The sequence below is a fragment of the Ochotona princeps genome, chromosome 30 (genome assembly GCF_030435755.1).
Source record: "Ochotona princeps isolate mOchPri1 chromosome 30, mOchPri1.hap1, whole genome shotgun sequence".
NCBI lineage: Eukaryota > Metazoa > Chordata > Mammalia > Lagomorpha > Ochotonidae > Ochotona > Ochotona princeps.
In genome coordinates this window covers 14,669,672-14,680,695 of record NC_080861.1, presented here as the reverse complement: position 1 = coordinate 14,680,695, position 11,024 = coordinate 14,669,672, and the positions used below count along the sequence as shown (strand labels likewise).

At 39.3% G+C, this 11,024-nt stretch overlaps 1 pseudogene; it reads left to right on the top strand.

The window, feature by feature from the left end:
* Positions 1 to 9,087: 9,087 nt before the first annotated feature.
* LOC118760621 (heterogeneous nuclear ribonucleoprotein A1-like) lies at positions 9,088 to 10,129 on the top strand (annotated as a pseudogene).
* Positions 10,130 to 11,024: the final 895 nt, after the last annotated feature.

Sequence of the window (11,024 nt, the reverse complement as noted above, 5' to 3'; positions counted from 1 at the left end):
GTTCATGCCTGGCTGCTCCACTTCCCCATCCAGCGCCCTGCTTGTGGCCTGGTGGGGGCAGCAAAGGATGACTTGGGTCTTTGGGCTGTTGCACCCACGTGGGAGATCTGAAGACGCTCCTGGCTTCAGATTAATTCAACCCCACCCATTATAGCATTCTGGGTAATTAACAAATGGATGAAGATATCGCTCTCTCTTTTTCTCTCTGTAAAACTTGTTTTTAAATGAAAAAAAAACTTTAAAAAATTGCAACCTAAATATTGAAAATTAAAGAACCTACTATTACAGCATTAAGTTTAAAGAACAAATATTTTCAGTAAATGCAAAAAATAGTTAATATGGAAACAGTTCTTAACAAACATAAGCATATGGAAAATTAAAATGAAATATACTTGAAAATACTTCTGTATACATACTACTAAAATATTGAAACCAAGGGCAGGTGCTGTGGTCCCGTGAATTAAACCACAACTTGGGATGCCATGTCCCATGTTGGAGTCCCCCAAACCCATATGTCTCATTCAGCTTTTTATTTACGACATTGGGAAACAAATAATGATGACTCAAGTACTTAAGTCCCTCTGTCCCCTGTGTTGGACTTCCTGGCTCCTGACTTTGGTCTATTCTAGCCCCAGCTGTTGTGACCGTTTGTGGAATGAACCAGCGTCTGGAAAATAATTCTTATCTCTTCTCTCTATTTACCTGTCTCATTATTCTGCTTCTCAGAAAAATCAATACTATATATATAATTAATACATAATTGATACTTTCAGTAAATATTTTATATGTGTGTGTGTGTGTGTGTAGTGAAAGAGACTGCTTCTATTCAGTGCCAAGCAAAACAATCCAAATTAAATTTTGGCTTATAAAATTAGCAAATACAAAAAATTATAAAATACAGCATTGGCTGACCATATTGAAATACAGACCTCAAACATAGCTGGCAGTAGGCAGTTTCTTATTCTCTTTGGAAAGTAATTTTAAAAATCTTACCTTGGGAATTAGCAAATAAAATCCACCCTAAGGAAAGAATCTAATATAATGACTTAATCATTGTTTATGACTATGAAAAATCAGCCATAACCTAATTGTTATTGAAGAAATGGCTAAGAAAATTAAGATACACCCATGGAATAAAATCTTCTAGAAAGCGATCACAAATTCAGAAAGAATAGTGTCCAGTGAATGTACGATGAGAAAAATCAGACAAATGATGGTAGACCCCACTGTCAGTGAACATCCAATTAAGTGGGTGGGATGCTGCTGCTTCTCTATTGGAGCCATCAGTTAATTTCCTTTGAGAATATGCACTTTCTTTCTTAGAACATTCTATTTTTCTAGAGCAGCTGGACATGTGGATTGCTCAACGTTAAATAACGTTTACACTATTAGCAACTAATTCAAAAGCAAGGAAAATCTATCCGATCCGCGGAGGAGGTAGAAGACTGCTTGAAATTTTCTGTTACATACACATTAAGGTTAGTTTTAATGTACACCTTACTTTAAACCAAAAACAACAACAGAAAGGCAATCAAACATTCAAGACTGAACACTGCACACAAGGAGTGTCCAAATCACAGCTCTCTCTCATAGGAGCTGAGGGACCTTGGGCAGACTGTTACCTGCTCTAAATCCAGCTTGTCATGTGAGAACTGCAGATCAGAAGAGTCAAAATGGACACTGATCTTATCTGAGAAGCTGCTCTTGTCTGTGCTGTAGCCATTTCCTTTTGTTGGAAGTGTCTTGGGTAGCCTCACTCTTCCTGCCACCACCTTAGCTCAGTCCATGCTGTCTTTGCTTCAGATTCTTGTTTGAATTAGCACTTAACAATGACTCAAGTCTATAGCTCCAGCTGTAGACTAAAAGAAGGGAAAAAAATGAAATCTGAACACAAAGCAAAAGTGAGAGGTAGAGAAACTCCTACTTGGGTTGAAGTTGCTATTTCTCGATGTTTCTGAACTCAATTTGCCTTGCCGGCAGCTTAATTTTTAAGACAAATAAAACCGCCTGTTGGGCTAAAATGTTACACATGCTTCACACAAGGTTTCAAGTATTCTACATTCTTTCCCCCTTAAAGTTTTAAAGACACAATCAAAGATCTGGTGGTTTTTAGATAGTTTTCAATAAACAGAGGCTGCTTTAAAAATTTAAAAAAAAAATGTTATCTATTCTAGGAAAAACTGCCACAAAACTGAATCTTTTGTCTCCAATTTTGAGTCAACAGAATATGGAAACACTTTAGAAACTTGAAGCCATTTTACACTTGTGTTGTAAAGGATAACTGTTCTTTAGTTTACCTAGAAGCTACGGTAAATCATGGCAGGGTAGTTTGGTTCTTGTCCTATTAAGTTGCTCCCTGTAATTGAGAAGGCGCTATGTGACGACGCACATGGACATAAAGAAAAAGCAATGTCCCTTGAATACATACTGAATAGTTCCCTTGCTGCTGGCATGGTCTGTTGTAAACTGGGAAGTACTTTTGCTGAAACTGCCTAGAAGAGGCATCTGGGGCTCTTCTGCAGTGCCCTGGCCCTTCCAGACTGAAAGCAGTTTCATTCCTCAGCTTGTAGTTCTAGGAATCTTTGGAACTGAAGCTTTCTAAACCCTTAGCTATCCTTCTCTCTATCAATACTCAAGCATCATGCAGTCCTGGCAGCTAGAATGCTAATACCATAGTCTATGGCTCAGGAAATTTGCTCTTCTAGATACACATTTGAGCATAAAGATGTTTAATTTCCCTGACCTCTGTTCATACAACATCTTGTGGGTGAATCGGATGTTATCTCTTGAGAGTTCACCTGTATCAATGTTATGTGGGCTACATCTTTCGGTTTACACGGTGCCATTTTTCAATCTTCTGTAGTAAAATACCTAAAATCTGCTACAGTCATAATGCAAGTTTTTTTTTTCTCTCACGCTATTCGTCATGTGTACTGCCAACAGTAATTATGCCTCACAATTTCTTTCCCAGAATCTCAAACCTCAGTAAAAACATTCATCATCCAGCACTTAATAAGTAGATAGCACCGAATTAGTTTTAGAATTTCTAATGCTTTAGAAAAAAATAATGCAGTTTATTACTAGAAATTCCAATGCATGTATTAGGTCTCCCTGTCCTCCCATGAGTGCTAAACCTTTTGACATTTTAGTAAACAGAGTTGAGAGACACCGAATAACTTGCAACATCACCAGATGGCAAGTTAGATAGAGGCTAGCATGGTTAGGGTCTTTAAGAATTCTAATTTTCTGTCCACTGCTTTTACTGCACAACTCCATAGAACTCCTTTTCATCGTGGACAGAGAAGCACAAAGCCAGCCTTCAGATGGCGTCTTTGACCTATGTACCCATTGCCATTCTCCTATCATTAGGATACAACTCATTAACTGCATGAAGACATGTGCTTTGCACAAAGTTCCACACGTGCAGACATATCAAGGCATAAGTAAAAGAAAAAATAATGAATAAACACCACTGACAGAGCACCTTGGCTTAATTAGCAACTCAAACTTCTGTAAAACTCAGGTGTTTGTAAATCTAAAAAAGACTTCAACATTTCCTCACAAGTCTGCAAGGTTTTGAACTACAGAAGGCAAGACTTTTTTTAAAAGATGCTTCCCAGTTATAATGACAGACTGGTGCATTCAAACCTCATTTTTCTAGTCCAATATTTACTTAATTGCTATTTCATACTTTTCAAAGTTCCCTTGAGTCAAAAATGAAATTGCTCTGTAGCCACTAACCAATCCAAGAGACCTATTCCCCCAATACACCCAAATACAGCTCTCAACTTCAGGGGGAGTTCAGAGAGAAGGGAATCAAGTGGCCAACTATCCCTCTCCTTTCTCTCCCATCAAAGAATATTAATGTTACGATCATGCTCCTGGGATCTCATTACAATGAGAGTCTTGCAACCAATGCAACCAGCACATTTCTGCAGGTTCCAGAATTACAACAAATACACTCTCTTCTGAGATCTTGCAACCAGGTGGGCTTTTTCCATTTAATATGAAATAATTGAGATGAGCAGGTACGATAAAGAATAGAAGGTAGCCACCATGCCGCTTTATGGAGTAAACGCTAATCACATTTGTTCCCCATCAGCTCCGCACACTTATCACCCAGTAATAATCACTAGCCTTAGATTGGCCTTTTATCATGTTTTTGCATTAGCTCATTGAGATTCATTCTTACAGAGCTGCAGCAGCACTGCATTTTACTTCATGAATACATCATCATTTATTCATCCACTGTCCTGTTGATAGATTTCAGAATTATTCCTGTTAGGAGCAACTGAGAAAAAGGCTGCAGGAGTTGCTTTAAGGAGTAACATTGCCTAGGTTAGACATACCTGCGACTTTATTAAATGAACAGGCAGTCTCCCAAGGGTCTGTTCTAATTAACTAATAGAGTCATTATCATCGAGTTCTTTTGGGGGGGGGAGGTTGGGCATATACTCACGGAATGTAGCAAGTTGTTGTATTTCTTGGCAATACCTGCCTCTTTTGGAAATAGTGCATCACACCTGCTGTCCATTATCTTCTGTTCAGTTTTTCTCATTGTTTCATAAGCATTATCTATTTTGGAGAAGACACAAAATACATGTTCAGTCCTAAAACATGAATATAAAATGCTTTAACAAGTTCAAAGCCCCAAAAATGTATCTCATTAAATGTCTAATGTGTTTTTAAATAGTAAAGAGTGTCATTCATTTGAAGACATAGAGATAACTTTTTGAAAGAAAACTGTGAAAGTAATTATTAAGGAAAATTTAAAAATAAATAATTAAACTAGTATTTTATAAACAAACATATAATACTCAACTTTCAAAAGTGTTTACAGGGTAATGAAAACATTATTATTATTATTACCAATCTGGCTGATTAGTAATTAGTTTTAGAATCTCTAATGCTTTAGAAAAAAATAATGTAGTTTATTACTAGGAATTCCAATGCATGTATTAGGTCTTCCTGGTCTCCCATGCGGATGCAGGGTCCCAGGGCTTTGGGCCCTCCTTGACTGCTTTCCCAGGCCACAGCGGGGAGCTGAATGGGAAGTGGAACTGCCAAGATTAGAACTGGCGCCCATTTGGATTCCAGTGTGTTCAAGCCGAGGACCTTAACCATTATGCTATCGCGCCGGGCCCACTTAATTTCTTTTTAAAGCTATGAAATATTTTTGGTTGTTATAGTCCTAGCTTTGAAGTTTTTGTGTTTGTGTGTGTGTGTCCTGAGAACATTTAACATAAGATGCATCCTTTTCATAAATATTATTAATTTCTCAGTTGGTATAGGAAAATAGACTACTAAAATCACTATCAGGAGTCCCATAGAAGACAGGAAAGTTGGTATCATGCTTAGATGTTCCTTTGGCCTCCAAACTGTGCTGTCTCTAGGAAAACCTGTCAGAGACAAGCCCATATTGCTGTTCTAAGTGACTGTGGAAACTGCATTAAACTGAGTGGGTGGCTTAACCTGTATTTTCCCCCCATCTTCGATGCATCCTGAAAGCCATCCCTAAACATGAAGAGTCAGAATCACATCCTTTTCCCTACTTTCAATTTTGTCTTCCCCAGATGTGCCATAGCAGATGTCTGTGGCCACAGGCTGGGGAGCTCATGTAATACGCCTCAGCAGTGTCACATGGGCCACGGGGAAGGAAACCTTATTTTCACATGAGAAAATATGATTGGCTGTGATGCTCTGCCAGCCTTGAATTTTAAACAGCACTCTGTTTTCAGATGCATTGTTTCAGTCCTAATCATCCGGGAGAAGGGTGTTGACGGGTGAGAATTTATAAGCACCTAAGCACACTGAACACTCAAAGGCGACCACAAGCCTCATAAAACTCATCCCTCTGAGTATTAAGGGAGTACAAATATATTTGTCTCCCCAAGTCTAGCCTTTGGTGCAACCTATAGGATGGCTTGAAAGCTCTCAAATGTTGGAGCCTTTGAACAAAGTTTTGACTTTCCGTGGAGGAACTGGGCTCTGTGTGCCATTCTGAAGCTATTCCGTGCAGTGCTGGGACAAACAGGGACACGGATGCTTCACTTCCAATGCTGAAGAAACGCCTAGACAGCCCTTGCTTCCTGCAGCTGCCTTAGAAAGCAGAACCTATGGCAATTCTGCAGAACCCTTGCATTCCTCATACTTGTCCTGAGTGAATTCCAAGAGGTCCGATTATAGGGGACTTCATCACAGAGTTACCGTAGCTAAGTTTTCCATCATTGGAGTTCTAAATAAACCACTCTTGAAGGGAGGACATAGATAAGTCTAAGATAAAGCTGTTTGTTTCCCATCTTTCTTGCTTGTTTTCCCATCTGGAGGGTAAAAATGTCAGAAGGGTAGAGAGAGAGTCAAATTAATGCCTTTAAGACAAATCCTATCTTATTGAAAAATCGATGCAGCTCATTTGTTGGCCTTAAAAAAAAACCTCTCCCTTGCTTACAAAAATATGAAACCTGCAAGTAACTGTTTCAGATTATTATGTTTTTGTATCCACACCCATAAGCAAGGTGTCTGGATTATAGTCTATGGCGCCCTCTGGTGGAAAGGAATCAGTATCGTATCTGTTAGTTCCCTAGGGCAGCCAACTTTCAAAAGTCATTGAGGTTCCATTCGTTCAGTCTTCCAAGATGTCGAAGACTATGGGAAAGCGAGAAACCAGAATGTTTTCATTGGTTTACCTGTTTTGTTTTTTGGATGTTTTATTTTGTGGTCAGATGACCAAATAATCCCTCACTTTGAATAATTTTTTCTGTGTAGATTTATATAGAATTTGAGGCTCATTTAGACAATTTTCTGAGCTATTCAGAAAATTCTATGTAGGAAGAATTCTTATAACTCAGATTTTATGAAGTCTCATTTGATAAGAGTTGTATGATTGGTTTGGTGTCTTGACCAAGTAACCTGAAATGCATTACCATAAAAGAAATCTCTGCGTGTGTGGAGACACTATATATGACACACGAACAAAACCACCACCACCTCCAAATGTGGCAACTGAGTATGTATTTAGCTGGGAATGCGGCACTTACACTATTCCCATAATTATCATTGGACTGGGTTCTATCAATAACTAATACTGTTTTCCTTCTTTTATGTTCAAGTTTAGAGACACGCTTTTCTAAGTTAGAATATTTGTTTCTACATTGAAAGTCATTCTCTTTTGCAAAATACCCACCCCAGAAGCAAAACTGAAGAAAGTCTATTCCTTTATGCTTCCTAACTTAAAAGCATCTCCTTTCTAGATCTTTGAACCTGATCTGGGTGAGGTTCAATAGAAAGACTTTGTCAAAGAGCTTAGAAATGCTAAGTGTGTCTTTGGGAATTTCATGACGTTAAGGAGGTTGAGTGGTGAGACTGAGTTGAAAATATTTGCAGTTAATTCTATACTATATATATATATATAGTATATATAGCGTATATATACTACATAGTATATATATTGTATATATAGTATATATATACTATATAGTGTGTGAGTATATATAGTGTGTATATAAACATATATATACATATATATATAATATAAAAATTCTGGGAAGCAGTTGAGGACAGCCCACAGCCTTGGGACCACACACCCATGTGGGAGAGCCGGAAGAGGCTTCTGACTCTGGATTGGTTTGGCGGCAGACATCATGGCCACTTTGGGAGTGAATCAGTGGACTGAAGATCTTCCTCTCTGTCTCTCCTCCTCTCTGTATATCTGACTAGCCAATAAAAATAAATATTTAAAAAAGCTGTTTTAGTGAAAAAACGCAGGTTGAGAGATAAATGAAGTCATGCTAAGGTTCTGAACAGATAGCTTGAGGCTCAGAAAGGTGAACTTGTTTGGCAAAGTTAGTGAAGGGCTTGAGGGCTTCAGAACCCAGGAAAGATATTTAAGTTTGAGTGAGTCCTTCCCATGCTGCAAGGGCTTCTCTCCATGACAGGGAACACTGGGACACATCCATAAGCAAGTCCATCTGGGCCCTTCTCTGTGAGCCTGGATATGCACAGGCAGATATGCTATTCCATCACCATTGTTCATTTCATGGGGTGTGTGCAGAAAGGGACTATTGTATTTCCCAGGAGATATGATAGTGTTTTGAGTCATGGTAATATGGTGTTGTGAAGGATGGGAGTCCTATGAGTCGACTCACCGAACAGGTTTCTATTTCCGGTCTAAGGTCACATCCTGACAGGAAACTGTCATGCCAATTACACAGCTCTGGTCACCTGAGATCTTACACTATCAAACTTTCTAATGTTATACATGATTCTACTGGTATGTAAATTCTATTTTTACCCAGGAATATTTTGATTGTATTGTGAGGCTGTATTTTCTTTAGAAATAGTAGTCTGATTTTACAGTCCCAAGATGCCACTATCCGTCAAGGAAGATCCATGCAATTTAATCCAATAAATTCATCTTTTCATTTTGTATCAATTTGTTCATCTGTTTGCACATTCAGAAATTATTTATTGGGAGATTTTCAATTCTCCTTAGGCTACTGCTGGCTAAAGACAAATTTTTCTCCATACTCTATTCAGATTTATGAAACAGAAATTATACCTTTCTTTTATTATTGATAATAAAAGAAAAAAAATACAGTAAGTACTTCAGGAGTCCACAGAAGGGTGAAGATTTTTAACAGACAGTGCACAGGAAAGGAAAATAATGCAATGTAAAACCAATTTTCCCTCCCTCCTCTCTCTCAAATCAGTCTGGAGAATCTCTTTCTCTCTTCTCTCTTCCTCTCTTTCTCTGTGTCTATAATTCTGCCTTTTAAATAAACACTGTTTAAAACATGAAGACCTATGTGGAGAAGGGCTGAGAACTGAGGCTAATGCCACGGAGAAATGCAACACTCATGACCAGTAACTGCATAGCTGAGTTTGGAAAAGAATCCTCCAGCCGCGATTGAACCTTCATGTGACATTCAGATATAATCTAGTGAGAGATCTCAGCCAGAACTACTCATTATAGCCACTCACAAGTTCCTAACCCACCAGAATGATGGCTTAATACATTTTGGAATGTTTAAATCTGTTCAATTCTGGGCATTCTGCTATATAGCAGTGACAGTTTCCTGCTTGTGGCCGATGCCAAAGGAGCGATGGCGAGTTCTCTCTTCCCGACACCTTGAAGTTAAAGTCACAAACCAGCTGCCATCACTCTTCCTAGCAGAACCAAGCTTTGAAACCACCCACGAGAGCCTGAGGAGCCATTTCACACAGTGAGACTCGCTCGTCATTTGTGGAGTAACGAGAGGCCTGAATTACAAGCACTCTGAGGGCTTCAGATTTGTCTCCTATGCCACTGTAGAAGAGGTGGATGTAGCCGTGAACGCAAGAGTCACACGAAGTGAATAGAAGAGTGGTGGGATTGCCTTAAGAGAGGATTCTCAAACACCAAGTGCCCACCGAACCACTATGAAGATCTTCATTGGGGACAAGAAGGAAGACACTGAAGAGAATGCGTTGAAGAGCATGGGAAAATTAGGGATTGAGAGTATGACTGACCAAGGCGATGGTGAGAAGACCTTTGATGACCTTTGATGACCACGGTTCGGTGGATAAAATTGTCATCTGGAGATTCCACAGCATGAACAGTCATAACCGTAAAGTAAGGAAGGCTCTGCCCAAGCAGACGGTCAGCACTTGGTTCACCCCAAGAGGTTGAAGTGGTTCTGGAAGCTCTGGTGGTCATTATGAAGGTGGCTTTGGTGGCAATGACAATCTTGGTTGAGGAGGAAACTTTAATGGTCATGGTGACTTTGGTTGCAGCCAAGATGACGGTGGTTCTAGTGGCAGTGGGGATGGTTATAATGGATTTGTAGTGATAGCAGAGGCAGCCCTGGTTACTCTGGAGGAAGCAGAGACTGTGGAAGTGGCAGACAGGTTAACAACGACCAAGGCAGTGGCTATGAAGGGAGTGGCAGCTAAGATAATAACAGCTGTAATAACAATGGAGGTGGCTGTGGTGGAGCTAGTGGGAGCAATTTTGGAGGAAGCAGAGGCTACATTGAGTTTTGACAGTTACAACAATCAGCGTTCAGATTTTGGACCCTTGAAGATAGGAAATGTTGGAGGTGAAAGCATTCACCCCCATGGTAGTGGCAGCCAATATCTTGCCAAACCATGAAATTAAGGTGATTGTGCCAGTGCCAGCAGAAGCAAAAAGTTTGAATGGTTATCATCAGGAAACAAAATTTAGCATAAGAGAAGAGTAACAGAAAGTGAAAGGGAAGATACGGATAACGACGGATTTGTTAATTCAGCCAAGCATGTGGTGGCAGAGCCTAGATGCAACACATGTACTCAAGAGTGTGTGTGTGTGTGTGTGTGTGTGTGTGAGAGAGAGAGAGAGAGAGAGAGAGAACAGAGAGAGAGAGAGAACAGAAAAAACTAAAAACTCTATTTGTGACTTGTTGTGTAACAGGTTGTTGTAGCTTCTGTTCTGTAGAAACTGTAAAGCATTCCAACAAAGGGCTTTAATTTAGTTTTTCTTTTTCATCTATGCTGTTATGCTAAATGTAATAGTCTGATCATGGTGGTGGATAAATGTGACTTTCTCTTTAAAACAACCAAACCAAAAACAATAAATGACTCATGAGTGGTGGGTGGAACAGACAGGATTGGGTGCTTTGGATCCAAAGTATATGACTTAGGAAAGTACCATTGACGGAAAGGCAGAGATATTTTGTTAGAAATGTGTGATGTAAGGATCTTACAGACTCTAAAATGGCATCATGATCAGGGTGTAGCCCCCATCCCTAAGACCCACGCCAGTCATCTGTATTTTGAAGATTGCATTTATCAACACAAATGTCGATTCTTGCAATAGAAAATCAAATAATTCAACCTAAGTCCAAGACTCGTTGCCACAGAAACACATGCTATCACTCAGAAGGGAAATTTAAAAGCAGAAAATAGCAAGCAATAACTACATGAAACCACACTCTAAGAAGGAAATAAAACATGAGAATCACAACTTCTTAGCAAAGGAAAACAGTTATGGCAGGAGAAACTATTAGTAA